This window comes from Canis lupus, chromosome 10 (assembly GCF_048164855.1).
Source record: "Canis lupus baileyi chromosome 10, mCanLup2.hap1, whole genome shotgun sequence".
NCBI lineage: Eukaryota > Metazoa > Chordata > Mammalia > Carnivora > Canidae > Canis > Canis lupus.
The window spans coordinates 6,960,675-6,981,191 of NC_132847.1; the positions used below are offsets into that span (position 1 = coordinate 6,960,675).

At 47.6% G+C, this 20,517-nt stretch overlaps 1 long non-coding RNA gene across 1 annotated transcript; it reads left to right on the forward strand.

Annotated features, from left to right (window-relative positions):
* Nucleotides 1–2,596: 2,596 nt before the first annotated feature.
* LOC140641184 (uncharacterized) lies at nt 2,597–13,414 on the forward strand. The gene is made up of 4 exons (XR_012037698.1): nt 2,597–5,710; nt 6,434–8,532; nt 8,694–8,842; nt 12,274–13,414. It is a non-coding gene; the product is annotated as an uncharacterized lncRNA (long non-coding RNA).
* The last annotated feature ends 7,103 nt before the right edge of the window (nt 13,415–20,517 follow it).

Sequence of the window (20,517 nt, forward strand, 5' to 3'; positions counted from 1 at the left end):
ACCCATGAGCACTGCCTGAATCCAGCTCCAAATCTTGGCGACTTGATTGTATAAACATGCTTGTGTCTATGATGCCCACTGAGGATGCTCTTTCCTTCTGCCATCAGCAGCCATCCTCACCAACAGATCTCCTTCCCAGAAAGAATTCCCAACACCAAGACCTCTCTCTTCCCACAGATGGAAGCAACCTCTCTCCCTCAGAAAACTCTAGCACTTTCATTTACCACAGATCCCTTTCTATGTTGAAGAATATTTATTTAATCGAATCTACCTGGCTTACCACCTCTTTTCATCAATGTCCTTGAGGACAAATTCCCTTGATTCATCTTTGTAGCCGCACGATACCAAACACAGTACCTTTCACATATTTTCAAATGAGTTAGTGAATTAAGTAGATAGATTAAAACCTTTAAGTATGGAATAAAATGGTACAACTAGCTTGAATTATTGAAAAGTTAGAATATATTTGGAGCAAGTAGCCTATTATTTTCAAGTATATGTCTTCAACTAGGCTAATCTAGTCTTTCTTCATCCATATCTTTAGGGAACCTATTTCAATGAATAATTAAATTATTATTAATATTCTATCAATTATTTATATGTACTTGGTGCTCCTGAAATAGTTCTCAGGTCTTTAGAAAGAGTTTCTTCTCCTCCTGTATTTTACTATTTCTATCTTGAAATCTAGTTTATTAATTTATTGTTCATAATTCATACATAGATATATTTCAGCCTAACTCCTATCTGAAGGACCAAAATACATTCTGGGAGAATCAGATGCTCCATGAAAACAATATATTTTGTCATCTAATTCTTTTAAGAAATATTGCATCCCATTCCTTAGTCTTGAAGATTTCCAGCTACTAGCTCTCCATAGGAATGCCATATAATCAGTAGCCTTCTGCTTTAATTCAGTAACCATTTCTTGGAGCTTCCAGTGGGCGTCTGGAACCCAGGCAAGGTGCTGAGAACACACAGAAGACTAGGAGACTGTCCCTGACCCTGTCTTCAGGGTCATTACCTGAAAATCAATCACAAGGCAGTGTGATTGAGGGCAGTAGCGGTATGGCAGCAGCTCGCAGAAATAATCCCCTCTAATCCTCCAGAATTGTTTCAGGCTACTGGAGTGAATCTTTACTGTCTTCCCTTCAATGAATAGATACAGGTCTTTAGCACAAGTTTTCATATCTGCTACAGAAGTTCTTAACCCTGGCTGCCATCAGTGATCAGAGAGTGATTTAGAGTTGTACGTGTATGTGTGTGTGTGTATGTGTGTGTAATTCAAATTAGGTAACAGTGTATTATTATTTCAGGGTGAGGAGGATTTAGAGTTGTGCCTTAAATCTATTGACTGAGGGGGTGCCTGGGTGGCTCAGTCAGGTAAGTGTCCAACTCTTGGTTTGACTTCAGAGTCTGATCTCATGGCTCATGAGATCAAGCCCCATGCTCAGCAGTAGTTTGCTTAGATATTCTCTCCCTCTGCCCCTTCCTCTGTTCATTCTCTCTCTGTCTCTCAAATAGATAAATTAACCTTTTTTTTTCAAAAAAAAAAAAAATCCCCTCTATCATTGGCATCCACCACCCAGAGGGAATGGGGTAACTTCCAGAGCCCACTGCCCCACTCTATGCAGCCTCCACCATGGTGGGAGACAGACAGAGGTCTTCCCTAAAGCTAGCTTCACTCTCCCCACTCTTCCCATGCCCACCTCTTGCCACAGGCAAACTTTAGAAGGTTTCACACCCTCCCCACCCCTTCCACTGGGTGATTTTGGTTAAATCACATGAAATTGCCAACAGTCAACCTTTTGGTGTCTAAAAATGGCAGTTTAATATGTTTCAACTCAACACTTCTTTCTCTCTTGGCCTCTGTGACTTCCTTTGGTGTAGAGGCCAAAGAGGAATTTCCATAGGAGGAAGCAAAGGGACTGTTCCATCTGGGGCCTTGTCCCTCCACCTCTCTCAGTCCTTGAGGAGGGTTTCCCACAGCTCTGATTTCAACCTATGGTCACCTCTTAATAGTCAAAGCTCCTTCAGTCATGATTACAACTGGCCACTTCCAAGAGAGACTCCAGGGCACACCCCACCTCTCTCCTGAGATACAGCCCTACATGTCTCACTTGCAGAGGGGAAAGGCATGTGAGGGCTGTGTCCCACCTCGGATGGCCCCTCACCCCGGAACACAGGACCATGGATGAACCTGTATACCCTCTCCTACTTCCAGTGACACGGCTGCAGCCCTGCCCCTCCCCACCCTGAAGGGCACCATCTTCCTCTTTGCACAACTCCCTCAGAGCAATGGCTGTCAGGCTGAGGGCAAATCTCAAAGACAGAAAACTGAGGCGTAAGAGAAGTCAAACAGCCATCCAGCAGAGCCACCAAGAGCCTTGCTCAAAGCCAAAGTTCAAAAACTATCAGCCTGAATTTTAAAAAAAAGAAAGAATGAAAACAGAGAATGAGTTAAAAATCAGCTCTCTTGGTGGTGGTAATGGCCAAATGATCATGTTGTCGGGTGTCTGCTACCCGCAGTACGATGTGTGGGGTCCCGGGGCGGCGCTGGGGGGGGAAGGGATGAAGGGAGCCTGGGGTGCCCGACCCAGGGGAGGGGATGAATTCTACAAACAAGGAGAGAAATCATATTGGATACATCAGGACACATTTTTTGGCTTCAGTGACCTGAGGAATAAAATGTTCTCATATATGTCGTGGTCACATTTTATGCAACGGATGCTTTTTTGAAGATCTTGCATAATTCAAGACAAACTTTCCCATAGCAATAAGTGTAAAGTCAGAGGGATGTGTTCCAGGAGAGCATAAATCTGTAATTACTATGTTTTCTTTTGGCTTTAAAGCTGTTCCCCCCACCCCAGCATTATCTATAATATTTTGCAGAGTCTTTTCCCATATCAATAGCACGTCAGAGTGCGTGCATGGGTTTTGCTGTGGCATTTTACCACATCTAACTTCCCTTGCATAGATTTAAATTTGGGGGAGCTTTTTATCAGCCTCAGAGTGAGCACCCCCATTCATGGATCTTTTAGATGACAATAAATTGTATCAGTGAAGATTAGTACTGGCAAAATAGTCACCACGATGTTAACAAAACTCTTTGACTCATATAAATAATAATAAGGTTCACAGATTACAGATCCTGAGAAAAGATGGCAGGCATTTCTGTGGCCTGCTATGTGGGGAAAATGAAATGGTTTCCCAGGACCTCTGTTGGTCTTCAAATTATGCAATTCTTGATAGATTTTTTTTTTTATTTTGGAGGATTCATGTTAATTCTAATTTCATGTATCTCAGGAGACTGTCAAGTCAATACTGTTGTGTGTCACAAGGTTCAGATTGGCTATGTATATGTCATGATAACTAAGTGGATCCCATGTGCCTGCCAATCTAAGCTGGAAATCCTGAGCAGATTGAGAGGAGGGAGAGGTTAGGGGAGGATGGGCGCTGCAGGGTAGGCTGGACCCAGGAGATGACTGGTAGTAGCAGTGAGTGGGCACAAGTTTTCCATCCCAAGTGTGCTGCCCTGCCTGTTGGTCTTCTCTGCCATCATGGAAATGAAAGGTCACTAACCGCCTCTTCTATACCCATAGGGAACGACCTCAGGAGGATACTCAGGTATGCAGATTCCCTGACTAGTTCTAGAGCAGTGGATGTCCAAGCGTGGTCCCTGATCAACAACCGCCACACCACCTGGAGGTCTTGTTGCCATGTAGCTTCTGACCCAATACCAGCGGGTAGGGCCTGAGCTTCTGCATTTCATAAGCTCCCACGGGATGCCGATGCCCATGGTCCAAGGACCACACTTTGAGTAGTAAGGATGCAGGGTGCTTTTACAGGCCATTTGCTTCCATACCTCTTCACCCACTTACAAGTGCATAAAATCCATCCTTATTATATGACCAGAGGGAAGGTTCAACACAGCCCAAGTGACAGTATCAGTGCTAAATTCTTCCATGGGATGGAAGGACTGGTGAGTTGCAGAGGACTCTCCCTTCTGGTGGTGGGGAGAGTGATGAGCACCCTGACTCTGACCAGGCTGAGAGGACAGAGGAAGGAGTCTGGGGAAGCTGAATCACTTGGAGGACTTGACAGCTCTGCATGGGACCTGGCACAGTGTCAGCCACTGCCTCCCAGGACGTCTCAGGTTCCAAGCTGCTTTTGTTATTTAATACCTCTGACTTCATAGAAAGGAGCTTTGTTTAGGGAGGAAGGGGAGCTAATTGAGGCATCAAGGTATATAATATAGACCTTGCCCTCTGGGAACGTAATGCAATTTTTAACTGTTTCCAGAGCAAGACTTAAGCAATCCAACTCTGGGCAGAAACCACCACGATTCGTTTTCAAGTTTCTAAAGTACTTTTTCATTCTGGATAGAGAAGCCGAAAATCCTGGGGGAACACACTGAGCTTCTCCAGAAGCCACAGGTCCGTTACATGTCAGACTATATTCAGCTTCGTGGGGAAATGACAACTAATTTTCACGTAAAATTCATCTTGGTGCGCACACAAACGCCAGCAGGCAATATGCAACGGCTGTGCGTGGGATTACTGAGATTTCTTTTTCTTCTTTAAACATTCCTTTTCCTGTGGTTTTAATGATGTTTACACAATAAGACATTCATTTTAGGAGGCCGAAGAGTCTCTGAACTGTTTCTATTGTGCATTGTATTGGTAGGGACAGAATAAGCTCATTATTCCCGTACAGTCAGGAGAGTGGGAAGTGATTAAACCTTTTGATAAGAAGATAAATGATAGGAAATCCATCTGAAAGCCCGCACTGCCCCGACTCAGAGTTTCCACACTGAGCTAGCACAAAGCCTTCCTTCTGTGCAGGGCGCCCTGGGCAGCCTCATCCTTCCAGCTGTTGTCCCACATTGGCTGTGACACTCTTAAAGACCCACACCTGGGGCAGCACTGTTTGCTGAAAGCAGGACCCCAGGCGTGGTCAGGGCCTGGTTCTGGGCTCCTAGAATACCTTTCTCCCATGCACGAGTTCCTGGTGCTTTACACTCCCCAATGTCAAAAATTGGGTCTCCTGGGCACAGTCCAGCACATGAGATCACTCAGGAATATTTCTCAGCTGGGTGGACAGGTGGAAGTTTTTATCAAGCTTGAAAGAGGCTGTCACCAAGTGCGTGGCCTCACGTCAGACTTCTGTGCGGACAGGTAATTGATTGACCAATGGTTAGCACGAGTCACTTACCACTCTAAGGGGTAAGCTTCTCTTTGCGGGGAGCCAAGATAAGCCCACTTTTCTCAGTAACATGGTGTGCCCACAATGACTTCTTTAAAAATGTATTGACTGGGGTGCCTGGGTGGCTCAGTCAGTTCAGCATCCAACTCTTGATCTCAGCTCAGGTCTTGGTCTCAGGGTCGTGAGTTCAAGCCTGGCTTGGGCTCTATGCTGGATGTGGAGACGCCTTTAAATACATAAAGTAAAATAAGATAAAATAAAGTAAAAATGCATTGTCCATCGACAGTTTGCCTGCATCATATACCATAACTCGTGTTCTGTGCACATTGCCCTGTAGCTCCCAATGACCACTCCCTCCGTCCCAGGTCCTGGCAGGGAAGGATCTGCACTTCTTCCAATCCTGAGTTTTGTAGCCAGGAAGCAGAGGATCAAGAGAAGAGTAAAGAAATACACGATCTGCTTGTATCAGGGCCCACCTCCCCACTGTTGCTGCACCTCTGTGTTTCAGGTAAAATACTGTGTCATTGGGGTGAGTGGCTGGCCAATAACCCGCATGAAGCCACTCGTTTCATTGAAATTTCTAGAGTTTTATGGAGCAGGGATACAGATGATTAAAAATCTAATTGTCATTTTTCTGGAGAAAAAAAAAACTCTTTTTTTTATGTGCAAGTAAATAAATAAAAGAAAACCCCCAAACTTCGCATTAGTCACCCTATTTATGCTCTTGTTCTCTTGTCTGACAAATGAACAACATTGTCACTTCCACAAGCCATATTCAACTCTCTGCTTTTAGAATTAATTGTGACAGGATGTCAGAACTCCAGAGAACATCGAAGAATGCATCTGACTCTACTGCCGACTTGTCGTTGTGTCTCGCTCATGTGAATGCAAGGGTGCTCTGTAGTCCTGAATCAGGGGTTTATCAAATTAGAGCTTTCTCTAGTGTCAGATTAAATTAGAGCACCAATTCTTATCTTGAACAATACTAATAAAATGAGGCCAATGATTCCATTTGCTGTCTTGTATATGAAATGATTTTGTTTACATGGGTTTATTTTTAGCAAGTCCTTTACCTAGGCGGGCGGGATAAATTGAGTTTCTAAACTGCAAACTTACCCTATTAATCCTGGCTGATAAAACAAAAAGAGGGACATGGCAGTAAACAAAAAAATCTTTGGTTTAGCAATCGAAAGATGGAAGTTTGAATCCTGGCTTTGTTGTTTACTTACAGATTCTGTGTCCAGAGCGGGCACCTGTTGCTTTTGCCTACATGTGCCCCACATCCCTGTCTTCAAGAAGCAGCAGCTCTTTCCTGCTCATGTGCCATGTTTTCCCTGGGGCTGATCCCACAGCCCTGCCCTAGGGAGCATAAGTGCAAGGCCACAGCCTTTAAAGTCCTGATGATCAGCTCAAGACCAGACATGCAATTTAAGCAAGGTCAATGAAATTCAAGCTGTGACTTTTACTGAAACCTACTGAAAGTCTCTTCATTTTTGCTGGGGTTACTCAGTTGATAGACTACAAGGTTAGAGCTTCTAGTGGTTACTTACCCCGTGTAGGAAAGTGGATGCACTGCCGAGAAGTGGAGAAAGATATGTTTGGAAAAACACTAATTGAGCTCCTGGATACAGCCATACCTGCATGAATATTGCCTGAACTTTTCAGATACTTGAGCTAGTAAAGGTTCCCCCTTTGTCTTTTTATTTTCTTTCCTTCCTGCCCACACTCTCTTCCTTCCTTTGTTCGTTCCTTCCTCCTTCCCTCCCTTCCCCTCCCTTCTTTCCTTCTTTCCATTTCTGCCTTGGTTTTTGTCATTTGCACCAAAAGAACAGTCCCCTCTCTGGCCTTTAGTATATACTTGATAAAGTAAAATGAAATGAGTTTCCTTTTATCTAACAGTGTTTATGATTCAAAGATACATGTTAGAGGCAATGGAGCACTTTTAGAAGTGTATTTATTCTGGGACATGCACCAAATATCCAGGGACCAAAAAGAGGCAGTGTGTCTTCAAATCCTTCCAAGCTCTGCATCCAGGGAGCAGAAGCTCCGCTGTCATCCTGCGCCATCTCAGACATCCAGCCAGGCTAGTGAATGGACTGGCTGCTCTCTCCAAGTGACACCTGTTCTAGAGGGTCATCCTTGCTGGCACACTCTGGTCCCTGAAGATTGCGTACTTGGCACGCTGAAGGAGCTGAACTCTGTGGGGGTCCAGGTTAAAAAAAAAAAACAGTTTTATTCTTTCTTGCTGTTGACCCTTCAAATCCATTTTAGGGATCAATTTTTACCCACTTGGACAAACCCCATGGTTTTTCCTGTCGTTTTTGAAAAGTCTCCCAGTCACTTTATGTTTTAAGAATACTCTCATTTTCATAATTAAAATATGCAGTCTGCCGTAGCTATGAAACTCAAACCTACCTCAACAGTGAAATCTTCTCCTTCCTCCCCGCTTGGGTCTGACAGGCAGCAGACAGAGGATGCTGGAGTCTTCCCCAGGGTCCTCCTGCCTGGTCCTTCCTCTTCCTCTTCCTCACTTCATGGGACCACTTGTGGCTCCTCCATGGTTTGGAGATAGTGGAGGGAGGAGAGGTAGGGCAGGACAGGTAATATTTGACTGGCGTCCTGCCCCACGTTGTTGCCTCCTGTTTTGATGGGTTCCCATCAGGCACCTTTCTGTTGTTTTTTTGTGGGCGGCATTGTCTTCTGGAGGAGGCCTCAGCTGCAGTGGGCATCACCTTCTCTCCTTCCACCCCTGACCACATGAAAGTCTGCTGGTCCTGTTGGGTCCCCTTTCCCGCCAGGTGTCCCAAGGGGGTCAGGTCTAAGGTTCTGCCAAGCCCCTTCCCTTCCCGGGGTCTCACGTCAGATCTGTGGGCCATTGCCCGTGTGGTCGGGGGATCGGCCCTCAGTGCACTTCTCTGCTCTGTCACCAGGCTGCTGTGATGAGCCTCTGCCTCTGGGCTTCTTGGGGTGGGAGTCAGACCTGGCCTCTGTCCCCCACACACCCCGGGGGACATGGGTCAGCCTCTCCAAGGGATTCTTTGGAAGCCTGTCTTAACTGGATTGAAAAGAGGGAAGTCCTGCCCCTCCCTTCCTGACTCTAGAGCAGGAGGGAGGACCTGTAGGGCCTGGCATGCCCTCGCCTAGCTGTGAAGAAAGTCTGGAAGCTTCGTAACCTCAACCTGTTTGGATCCTCCAGGCAGATTTTGATGAGAGGACAAATCTTCACAGTGGCCTGCCTGCCTGAGTGCTCAAGCACCCCACCTTGCATCGGGGTTTTCTTGCCTTCTAGTGTCCACCAGTACTTCTCAGCTTCTGGAGTTTCCACCAAGAGTGAGTCATACTGAGTCCCATTTTAGCATCCTACTCCCATGCCTTGGGGTTCCTATCCGAATCTTCTAGCTCCACTTCTCACTGCAAGTGGGATCTTTTTGGTAGAGGAGTCTCCCATCCTATCTTTGGAACTGTCCCCCCAAAATCATCTCTCCGTCCAGGAGCCGAGAGATCTGAGCCACACACAGTGGCCCCGGGGGGTGACAGTCACCTACCTTTCCTGGGAGCCGTCACTCAAGATGCCTTGCTGCTGCATTCACTTTAGGAGGACTTCAATCACACACGATGGCACTTGCAGCCACTCTTCCCGGTAACTGGCATCGTTACTTAGATTCTGACATAAATTATTGGCGTCGATACCTTTGTGAGTTAGACTCCAAAAAGGAGACCCGGAGAGGTTAAGTGACTCACCCGAGGTCACTTGGCAGAACGGTGGCAAGAATGCAGGAGTGTACGGGACGCCGGGTGGCTCGGCGGTGTAGCGCCGCCTGCAGCCCCGGGCGCGGTCCTGGAGACCCGGGATCGAGTCCCACGTCGGGCTCCCTGCATGGGGCCTGCTTCTCCCTCTGCCTCTCTCTCTGTGTCTCCCATGAGTAAATAAATTAAAAAATATGTATATATTAAAAACAAACAAACAAAAAACCGCAGGGGTCTGACCGCCAGGCCAGGCCTGGGGCCCCCAGGCCCTGGAGCTCTCCCTCAGCGGGCATCCCGCATCCCGCATCCCGCATCCCGCGTTGAGATCCCCGCGGCGCACGCAGCGCCCAGAGCTCTGCGGTTCCTGTTAGGCAGGACGCGGACGTCTCCAGGACCCGTTCCCATCTCCACCTCCGCCCCAGGAGGCTTAAGTCCAGGCCAACTTCGCTGACCACTTTCCTCCGGCAGCAATACAGGATTTGAAGAGCCCGACCCAGGGGTCGCCGGGGCGGAGCCCAGCCTTCTCCCCCCCCCCCCCCCCCCCCCCCCCCGCCCCGGGAGCAACGAGGGGGCGCTGAGCTCCTCCCGGCTGCCAGGCCAGGCGGAGGCGGAGGCGGGGGTGGCGTCCTTTGGGGATTGCGCTGATCCTGGCCCTTCGGTGCACACGGCCTCCGCGGCGTCGCTCTGTGATTTATAAAAGCTGCGTGGTGCTGCGGGGGGCCTCAAAGTTTAAAATAATCTAAAAGCATTCAACACCATCTTTAAATTAAAGCTCCCCAAATCCCCGGCCTGACGAGTATAATTAAACTGAGACCCACCCGCGTGAGTCTCGTAATGGGCCCAGGGGCGGGGCGGCCGGGTCTGAGGCCGGAGCGGGGCGCGGGGCGCGGGGCGGGGGGCGCGGGGCGCGGGGCGGGGGCGCTCCTTCTGCAGGCCGCACCGCCGGCTCAGGACTTCGTGGGCGAAGCCTGGGTGAGCCCCGGGACGCCAGGATGCGTCTTAATTATCTTGCTCGCTCGCTGAGGCTTCTGCTGGCCCTTCGACCCCGGGACCCCCAGCCCAACGGGAAGGGCAGACGCCCGACCCTCCCCAGCGCCCCGCGGCCGGGCAGGCCTGCTCAGGCACCGGAGGCTTGCAGGTGCGCAGGACTGCACGGCGGGCCCCGAATAATCCGCCAACGCGACAGCAACGGTATTTCCCACTTAACCTTAATTTTTTTTTGAAAAGATTTTATTTATTCATGAGAGACACAGAGAGACAGGGGCAGAGGGAGAAGCAGGCTCCCCACGGGGAGCCTAATGCGAGACTCGATCCCGGGACCCCGGGGGTCGCGACCTGAGCTGAAGGCAAACGCTCAACGCCTGAGCCACCCAGGTGCCTCTAACCCTAGAGTTCTATTTTCTAAGGCAATTACTTTGAAATCTGAGTCCTTGCAACCTTGGGCACCATGAAAAGCGGCGATTTTGGAAAGACGAGGGACCCAGGTTCGAAGCGGTCCCTCCCGGCCGTGAGCGGCCTCCACAAGTCCTACTGCCTTCAAAAGCTTCAGCGGGCTCATCTGCAAGGGGCGAGGGGATATCACAGTGCTCGCCCCGCACTACTTATCTTGACAACTAAACAGAGCTGGACACGGTCGTATGCTGTCGGGGTTGGCCTGCCTCCACCGTGCGGGCTGCTGGCTAAGGCCCCAGGGTGCTGGGGCGTTGGCACGTTTCTCAGGCTGGCAGATCATCCCACCCTGCCCCGATTCCTAAATCCTAAAGGAGGGGCACATCCACAGGTTCCCGGCAAATATGTCCTTGTGCTCCAAGATCATCAGAGCTGGGATTCTAGAGAAACAATCTTTCTTTCTTTTTCTTTCTTTCTTTCTTTCTTTCTTTCTTTCTTTCTTTCTTTCTTTCTTTCTTTCTTTCTTCCTTCCTTCCTTCCTTCCTTCCTTCCTTCCTTCCTTCCTTCCTTCCTTCCTTTCTTTCTTTCTTTCTTTCTTTCTTTCTTTCTTTCTCTTTTTTTCTTTCTTTCTTTTTCTTTCTTTCTTTTTTTCTTTCTTTCTTTCTTTCTTTCTTTCTTTCTTTCTTTCTTTCTTTCTTCTTTCTTTCTCTTTCTTTTCTTTTTATAAAGATGTTATTTATATAACAGGATTTGAGAGAGAAAGAGCATGAGCAAGGGAGCCACAGGGGGAGAGGGAGAAGCAGGCTCTCCATGGAGCGGGAAGCCTAATATGGGCTCAATCCCAGGACCCTGAGATCATGACCTGAGCAGAAGGCAGACACTTAACCAACTGAGCCACCCACCTGCCCTATTTATATTTTTCAAAGACTTTTATTTTTGAGTCACCTCTATACCCAACATGGGGCTTGAGCTCACAACCCCAAGATCAAAAGTCACATATTCTATGGACTAAGCCAGCCAGGCACCTCAATCACTCAATTTAGATTACAGAGAAAAAGATGACCTTAGGACCTGAATGATCCAGAGAATGACTTTAATTGTGTGCTTGGTGGGACTGGAGGCCCCCACACCAGAGTCCCTTAGAGATACACAAATAGATATATTATCATTTTCCATATATATTATGAATAACATATTATCACAATATATAATACTTACATTATTATATTTATAACATTATGTCATTATATTTAATATTTTATAATATATTTATATATAAGTATATATAAATTTCATTAAACATTTTCATTTCATAAAGATTCCATGTCGAAGTAAAAATATTTTGGATGTACTGAATTAATATATTTGTTAAAATTCATTTTATCAGGTTCTGTTAAATTTCTTTACTGTGGGTACTAGAAAATTAAAAATTACATACGTTGCTTGTGTAACACCTATGCGGCCCTTGAGGTGGCTTTTGTTTCTTGCAAGTGGTAGGTGTAGATAGAGGGCTTTTAAAGATATAATTAAATTAAAATGAGGTTATGAGCTGGGCCCCAATCCAACATCACCAGTGACTTTATAAAAAGAAGAGATGAAGGGCGCCTGAATGCCTCAGTCGGTTGAGCATCTGTCTTCAACTCAGGTCATGATCTCAGCGTCCTGGGATGGAGTCCCACATCTGGCTCCCTGCTCGGTGGCGAGCCTACTTCTCCCTCTGCCTCACCCCCTGCTTATGGGCTCTCTCTCTCTGCCAAATAAATAAATAAAATCCTTTTATTATTATTATTTTTTATTTTTTTAAAGAGGAGATGAGAACACAGACAGACACATAGAGGGAAGAACAGGTGGAGACACAGGGGGAGGACAGCCATTCATAAGCCTAGGAGAGAGGTTTCTGAAGAAGCTGACACTGCCTACATTTTGATCTCACAGCTTCTGGAATCGTGAAGAAAGACATTTCTGTTTCTCAAGGCCTGCAGTACCTTTCTGGGGCAGCCCCAGCAAACTAAGACAGCCCCCACTTGCCCTGGGCCCAGTTCCTCCGCCTGCTCGGCCTGCCTGGGCTGCCATCTTGAGACTAGTGGAGGCTGTCAGAGAAATTTCGTGACAGGAAGGCGAGCCATCCAGGTGTCCCCTCGTCCCTGAAGCCGGAGCTGGAAGCACAAGCCATGCTGGGAGACCTCCCCTCACTGGGCCACCACTTGGGCCAGCCGTTCCCTTCTGCTCTGTGAGCTCCTGGAGAACGAGGTCCACTTCCACACCTGCTCTTGACACCGTCCTTCCCTCCTGAGGTGGCAGCAGAAATACCAGGACTTGCCCTGGCTTCTCAGCAGCTGAGATGCAGTCATTTTGGTTTTGAAAGTCACAGACCCGGGCCTGCAAGAAGGACAAGGTCTCTGGTGGAACAGGTCCCAGAAGAACAGGTTGCAAGGATGCCAAGTGCTGAGAGAAAGCCTAGTCGTCATCTGAGGCCTTGAAACTTTTCAAGTGACTCAGCAAAGCTGTGTACACAGAACTTTATCAATTATGCATCATAAATAAATCATTTAAATGCACGATGTACTAATTGAATATTACTCTAATTCATAGCGATATGGGGTAATTACAAACCCCACCTCATCCTTCTTCGAAATGCAGAGGCCAGCAGAATGGACTGCCCTTGAGAGGCCTTGCAGTTGGGGAAAGACGCCCAGAGTATATTAAGAGGAGGCACTGGAGAGATGAGGTTGGTTGGGGCTCTTTTGTGCATTTCTCTGTCTGTGCCTGTCCTGCTCTGATCGTGGAAATCCAGATGCAACAACCTCATCCCTCTTCTCTGCTGAGTTCTTCAGTCCAAGGAAGGGTCAGCTCTTTGGCTCCTAACAGCATGTGACTGACACTCCTCACCAGCACCGGCCTCTGAAGGCCACGTCTGGGCCTAGGACCCGGCACCATCTTCCAGAAGGGCTCCCCCTTCACCTCCAAAATCTGGGGCACCTCCAGAACCAAGAGCCTTGAATTGTCTTGAAATGTGCGCTGTGTCTCGTTAGGCCAAAAGAAAACTTTGTGAAAGCAGTAAGAGTATGTTAGTAAATTGAACACCAATAAAAAATAAATTAAAAAAAAAAAAAAAAAAGAGTACAGGGTAATTTAGTTTTTAACAAGGGAGCATTGAGACACTTCCAGATCAGATCCACCTACAGTGGTCAACCCCAAGGGGCAAGATCACCGGTAACCTTTCGGTCTGCTGCTCCAGTTTTTGGTCTGTGTGTATATTTATGTATATGTTCATTTTCCTGAGCAAGCCTACAGACGTCTCCTTTCTAGGCTTGGATCAGATGCCCCGCACCATGGCTGCAGCTGACCCATCCCGCCAGACTGCAGAGTCCGGTGGCGTCCAAGCCACGTGGCCAGCCAGCAGTCCAGCTCATCGCCTGGAGTCTGGTTGCCGCACAGGCCCGTGGGCTGGAGAGCACACCCGTAGGAGGAAGAATCCAAAATGCGTCCTGAGGCAAGGGAGAGGCCCCTGGGCGGAGCAGGCTGGGAAGCGCAGCCTTGGCCTCCAGTCTCAGCCCAGATCTCTCTGCCCTGCCCGACCTGTCTCGCTCCGTGGTGTCTGCTCCTCGCGGCCAGATGATGTCAAGGAGCTGGTTTCCCTTAGAGCACAGCAAAGCGTTCCCCTCTGGAAGGCGAGGGTAGCTGCAGCTTGCTCCCTGCAAAAACCACAGCCAGGCACATCCCTGCGCCCCGCCTCGCCCTCTCCTGACGGCCACCGGCTCCCCTTCCTCCCTGGTTCTGTACATTTGAGGGGGGCACAAGGGGGGAGGAGGGAGTGACAGTCAGCATTTGCCAACCGTGAGCCAAGGGCTCTACGTACATGAAATAATCTAGCTGAACTGTCACAAGAACTTGGGGAGATTGGCGTGCTAATCTACTATCAGAAATGAGGAAACTAAAGCCAAAGATAGGAGAAATAAGTCCACTCACATCCTGCAGCCGGTGACTGAAACAGTCAAGCTCTGAATTTAGGTTTCCTGACTTGGACGTTCAGGCTGCGGCCTTACTCCCGGTGCCTCCCTTGGGGTGACAACTGCTTCTCACATTCCACGCCTGTTATTTTTTATGAGATTTACGTCTGTGATCTGAGAAGCCCTTTTGCCTGGCTTTGTAGTAGGTGAAGATATCGAAACACATATATATGGTCCACTGAGTGTTATCCTGTAAGGGTAACTGCAGGACGCCCACCGTGGGGCTAGAGAATTGTGGGTAAAATGGATCATCTCGCTTTGCCATCCTTCCTCTGACTTCAGGGACCTCCCTGAGCGTGGAAAGTGTCATCGCCCCATGTTGACCCTCCACTCCAGGCCTCCCCGACTATGACATCTAGCATGGCTATTCCTTTACCAAAAGTTAAAAGTATTGAACCAGAGTCAAAACAAAGTAGTGAACTAATGAGCCTTTGATTTTCTTTTATTTTTTTCTTTTTAGATTTTATTTATTCATGAGAGGCATAGAGAGAGAGGCAAAGGGGTAAACCTCAGTGTGTTTCAGGTCTCATTTCCTCTTCACACTGTGCAGTTCTGTTCCTTGTTTATTTTTGACTGTGTGGGCTTCTGTCTTGACTTTCTATGGGTCTAGTATGGTGGCAGTAGTACTGACACCACCCCTGTCTCTGGTTTCTAGAACATATTCAGCTGCCACTCACTGGCTTTCAGCTTTTTGGCAGATCCAGTGTAGCAGGAAAGGTTTAAAGCCATCTATACCAAGACCAGGCCTAGAGATGGCCTAGGAGAAGGACCTAGAGACCTAGGGAGAAGGTCTCTCTCCTTTGGGAGAAACACCGAAGGACAATGACCAGACATTGAACTAGATTCAGAAAGATCTCTCAGAGGGTATCTGCACCTCCTGATGTGCAAAATAATTTATGGATTTCCATCACCACATTGGGACCTGGCCTACTACACTTCCCCATTAAAATGATGGGGAAAATATTGTTTTTAATGATTTCATTTATTTATTCATGAGAGATATGTGAGAGAGAGAGAGAGAGAGAGGCAGAGACACAGGCAGAGGGAGAAGCAGGCTCCAGGCACCGGGAGCCCGACGTGGGATTCGATCCCGGGTCTCCAGGATCGCGCCCTGGGCCAAAGGCAGGCACTAAACCGCTGCGCCACCCAGGGATCCCGGGATAACACAACTTAAGGGTGATTTGACTTTCTCAGATTTACCAAGAGCTTTCACTTTACATACTCCGTCTCATCGGATCACCTACTACCCTCCACAGCGAGGGCAGAGATTATGAGTTGTTCCCGCTTATTGCTGCACTGCCACCCCCACCCCCAAGCACAGCGGCTGGAAACACCAATGACTATTTTTCTCACCATGTGGGTTTGCATTTTGGGATGTGCTCTGTTGGGGAAGGCTCATCCTAGCTCCATGAGAGGTGAGCAGAGACAACTGGACAGGTGGGCTTCTCCAGGGTCTACTTGGGTTTCCTTAGAGCATGGCTGCTGGGTTCTAAGAGTGAGCATCCCAAGATAAGAAGTGAAAATTTGCAGTTTTTTAAGACCTGGGTCTGGACACTGGCATAGCAGAATTTGCATCAAATTCTACTGGTCAATTATCACAAAGCAGGCACTGACCTGCCTCTTTCAATGGGGGACATGGCAAAGAATTTGGGCGCCATGGTTTCTTTCTTTCTTTCTTTCTTTCTTTCTTTCTTTCTTTCTTTCTTTCTTTCTTTCTTTCTTTTAGAGAGAAAGAGAGTGCATGAGCAGGGGGAGGAGAAAAGGGGGAGGAAGGGGAAAAGAATCTCAAGCAGACTCTACATCGAGCATGGAGCCCAAGGTGGGGCTCGATCTCATGACACTGAGATCATCCCCTGAGCTGAAACCAAGAGCTGGATGCTCAACAGACTGAGTCATCCAGGTGCTCTGGGGGTCCATGTTTTAAAATTGCCAAAATAAGACGAGAACACTGAAGCTCTAAGAAGTTTCACGACTTGTGTGAGATCACTTCAGTAGACACATTCAGAGGTACCTTTCTAACTTATTACTACCTTCTCAGAGATTTGTGATAAATCCATGGGCTGGTCCCTGAAGCCCTGTTCATACTTCAGAACTAGGTACCAGAGCGTTTCCATGGTCTGTGTCAGTAGCACACTGGGAGTTGTGCAGTGCTGCTATGTAAGAGCCCCACTGTGACTTGCTCCCCAGAGTTTGGAGTTGGGATGGAGACTGGGACTGTGATAAGCTGAGGTTTATGTTCCTTGAGTACTGTGTTGAGGTCAGGGGACCTGGGGTTGAGAGCTCGGGGTACCACTGAGACACATCTGATGTAGGGAAGTTATTTTCTCTGGGAAATAAGGAAGGTGAATGATGTTAATGATCTGCATTCTTATAGTTCAAGGCAGGGTCAGAATGTCCAAACTTGACCTCCTAACGCACTTTTGATGTCTTATCTCCTGGTATTTTGATTCCGGTCTTAGCACTGCCCAAACACAGAGAGTGGGTAAAAGGTGGCTCATTTTGTGATTGGTTCCCATTCTGTAGCCACTGATTGTCTTCTTCAGAGTAGGACGGCTGAGACTGATCTCCCAAGAGCACTGAGATACCTAGGCGATGAGTCAACGAGGCAATGGAAGTTTCCATCAGGGCCAATCTTACCTTGCAGAGCCGCTATGTGGGGCAAAAGGAATCATGGCTGCAGAGAAACTTAGCAACCATGGGATACTTTATGACATTGTCTTTGCTCTCATTGCTGTATCCCAGTGGTTCTCGTGTTCGATGACTTTGCCCCCAGGGGACAGTTGGCAGTGTCTGGAGACATTTTTGGTTTTCACATGTGAGGAGGGGGTGCTCCTGGTATCTAGTGGGCAGAGGCCAGGGATGCGTTAAACATCCTATAATGCACAGAACATCCCCAAACTCTCCCCAATATTGACTTATCCAGCTCCAAATATCACTGATCGAGGTTGAGAAATCCTGCCATGTTCTATCACCCAAGGGAAAATTTGAATTTACAATTTACATTGAATCAAAGTTTAGACTATGGCTTGAGTTTGTGATACTGGGTATTTCTTTCTGGGTCATGACTTTGTCATTGTGAAAACAGCTGAAATCTCCTCACATCTTGTGTTAATTTCCCGAGTCCATACCTCCTGTCCAGGATACCCACCATCACCATGGGTGAGCTCCTGGTCATCTTGTTCTACTACACCTAGTGTGTCTGTGCTGTCCCGTGTCAGCTCATGTGGGAAACTTACCCTCTGTCCCCATTTCCACTGAAGTGTCAGTGTGCATATACACATACCTTGCCCACTAGACAACTCGTGTGTGCATGCAGTATAGGATCATATGTGTGTGCATGTGTCAGAGGGGATTGCCATGTAGTGGGAGATCTGTAATGCAATGATATCCCAGTTCTTCAGTTTTTCACCCACTGTGCTATGCGCCACTTGTAACCATAAGAGTTGCAACGATGGGTGTCTGAAGAGTAGAGTGCGAGCAGATGCCACTATAGGTGGCTATGAGAGAATGATATTCTAAAAATGGAATGTTCTCAAAAAAAAAAAGTGCCAGGGAAAGTATTTTTCAAACTTTTTTGGACCATAACCTTCAGAAAAACAATCTGATATTACAGCCCTGTACATCTGTCATTACATATAATTCAAACAAAAGTTTCATTTAAAAAAATACCCTTATTACATGCAGTGCTCTTGGGTATTTTCTTTTCTATTTTATTTTGCAAACATGCTGCCATCTACTAAATTCATTCTATGACTCACCAATGACTCTGCCCCACAGTTTGGAAATGGTGAGGGGGTGTGGGCGCCTGGGTGGCTCAGTTGGTTAAGAGTCTGCCCTCAGCTCAGGTGATGATCCCAGGGTCCTGGGATGGAGCCACGCATCTAGCTCTCTGCTGAGCAGGGGGGTTCTGCTTCTCCCTCTCCCTCTGCCCCTCTCCCTGCTCATCTTTCTCTCAAATAATTAAATGGAATCAAGAAAGAAGAAAGAAAGAAAGAAAGAAAGAAAGAAAGAAAGAAAGAAAGAAAGAAAGAAAATGGAAATGAAGACAGTGACAGTGAGCAGAACCCCTAGCAGGGGTATGACATGATCCTTCACGGTGTTGGTACATGATTCCTCAGAACTTCAGGCCTGTGGAACCAGGTAAGGTTGTAATGCAGGAGCCCAAGTCGATGGCAATGGGTGGCCGACAGGGGGAGGGAGTGGGTGAATTAGACCAAACCTCAGCGGTAGGGTTTTTCTCTGAGTGAAGGCGTCTGGGTGGTAGAGAAGAAAGGCGATCATCCTTCCAGGCCCACGGACTCGGGGCCCAGGAGGGTCTCCTACTCACGGTACAGCTGCTTGGCACAGGTGGAAAATCCTCGCTGCTGAATTTGCTAATATGGGGTCCGTACACTTCTGTGTCCTGTTTCCTTCTTCCTAAGGGCGCCCAAGTCGATCCAAAACTGGATGGGAAGGGATTCACAGCTACACCTGGGGCGCTGATTAACATTATCTTCTTTCTCCAACGCTCAACCTTCTGCACTAATACGCAAGAAGCCAAACACAAGAAAGCAATTTAAAAAGTGTAAAAATCTGAACTTGTTACAGAGGACTTGAAAATGGTTCTTGATCCTGTTATAACATAGACTTTAAGGCAAGATTGACTCAGATTAGCTTGAATGCCTGCGAGAGCCCCGAGAATAAGCAAGCAGCAAATCTACAGTCTAATGGCGAAGGACGCGGGTTATTGGACTCCAATTACGGCTTCAGGCATAATGTCCCTGCTGCAAACCCTTTGGGAGAAGCCTGGTCTTGAAAGGATCACAGTTTATTTTCCTCTTTCTGGTTCAATATCCAGCTGTAGTTCTGAAAGAGCAAGACACAGCTCTAGAGGCCGCTCTCTCTGGCTCTGTAGCCATTGCCAGAGCCTGGAGTCTGTTGGACCCCTGTGTAAATTCTGGCTCGGGTGCTCACCAGCTTTCCCACCTCGATGTCAGTTTTCCATTTTTAATATAGGGATCTTGTGATCTTTAAATAAAATTTTGAGCCTGAAACGTTCAGTTGAGTCCCTGGTTCAAAGCCAATCCCTAAAAATATATTTTCCTTTGCCATCTTTCCCTTCCTCCTCCCTCTCTATGGTAGATGCCTTATCATTCTCCATTCTTCACCCCTGTCTGGGTACCCTTCACCGTGGGACTTTAATGCTCCTTTCAGGAGAAGGAAAGATATATTCTTCTGTCCCACTGATCGTGGGCATGGTTGCTTGATTTGGGCTTGGCCATGCAAGTTGCTTCGGCATTTGGGATATTGGCAGCTATAACATGAATGGAGGCTTGAAATGTGCTTTTACGAGTGAGCTTATTCGTTTATGCTCCTGCTTCTTACCATGAGAACAATGTGCCTCACAAAGCTGCTGGGCCAAGATGGATAAGAGACCTGCGTTGAAGACCTGGCCCCAGTCTGCAGCCTCGAGCCCATTCCAGTCCAGCCGGGCCTAGAACAGCTCTAGCCCGATGATCTTCAAATGCACCAGGGAGAAAGGAACGCTGACGCTTGTATGCTTCTAAGTTGACGCTACGTTACCGTAGCAATAGCTAGTGGTTACCTACCTTGTCCACACTCCATAATAAGTACTGCATATATAAAGTAGCACAGAAACTACCTGTTCCAGGGCAGCAGTAGAACGAAGTGGATCATTGGCATACAGAAGGGACTAGAGCTTTTTTCTTCTGCCAGCCCCTAAAAACACTTAGTGGGGTCATGTGCTGAAACTCTCTCTCCATCTTGGTGGGTGTGGGATTTTGTAAACAAAATGAAACCCTCTGGAAGTGGCTCTGTTTCCCTTAAGGTAATAAGGCCAGAATTATCGTTTGTCTGGGTAGGGCCAAATTACTGCTAAGAGGAAAAATAAGCAGGCACACTTTGTACAAAACCAGATTGTGTTGATTTCAGAGGAACACGGCGTTTGCTCTCAGGTGATCATATGGTAGCTTTAGCCATGGGTGGCGGGGAAACTAATGTGAATCCCTGCGGTGCATGGGGGCAGCTCCCCCCCACAGCCAGCAAAGGAAGACAAAGGAAAAGAGGTACCGCCTCACCCACAGCTCCCAGAGACAGCGTTCCCAATGGCCCCGCAGGCTTGTCTCCCAGGGGGTGGGTTGTCTCCAGACAGCGGCAAGATAACTGGAAG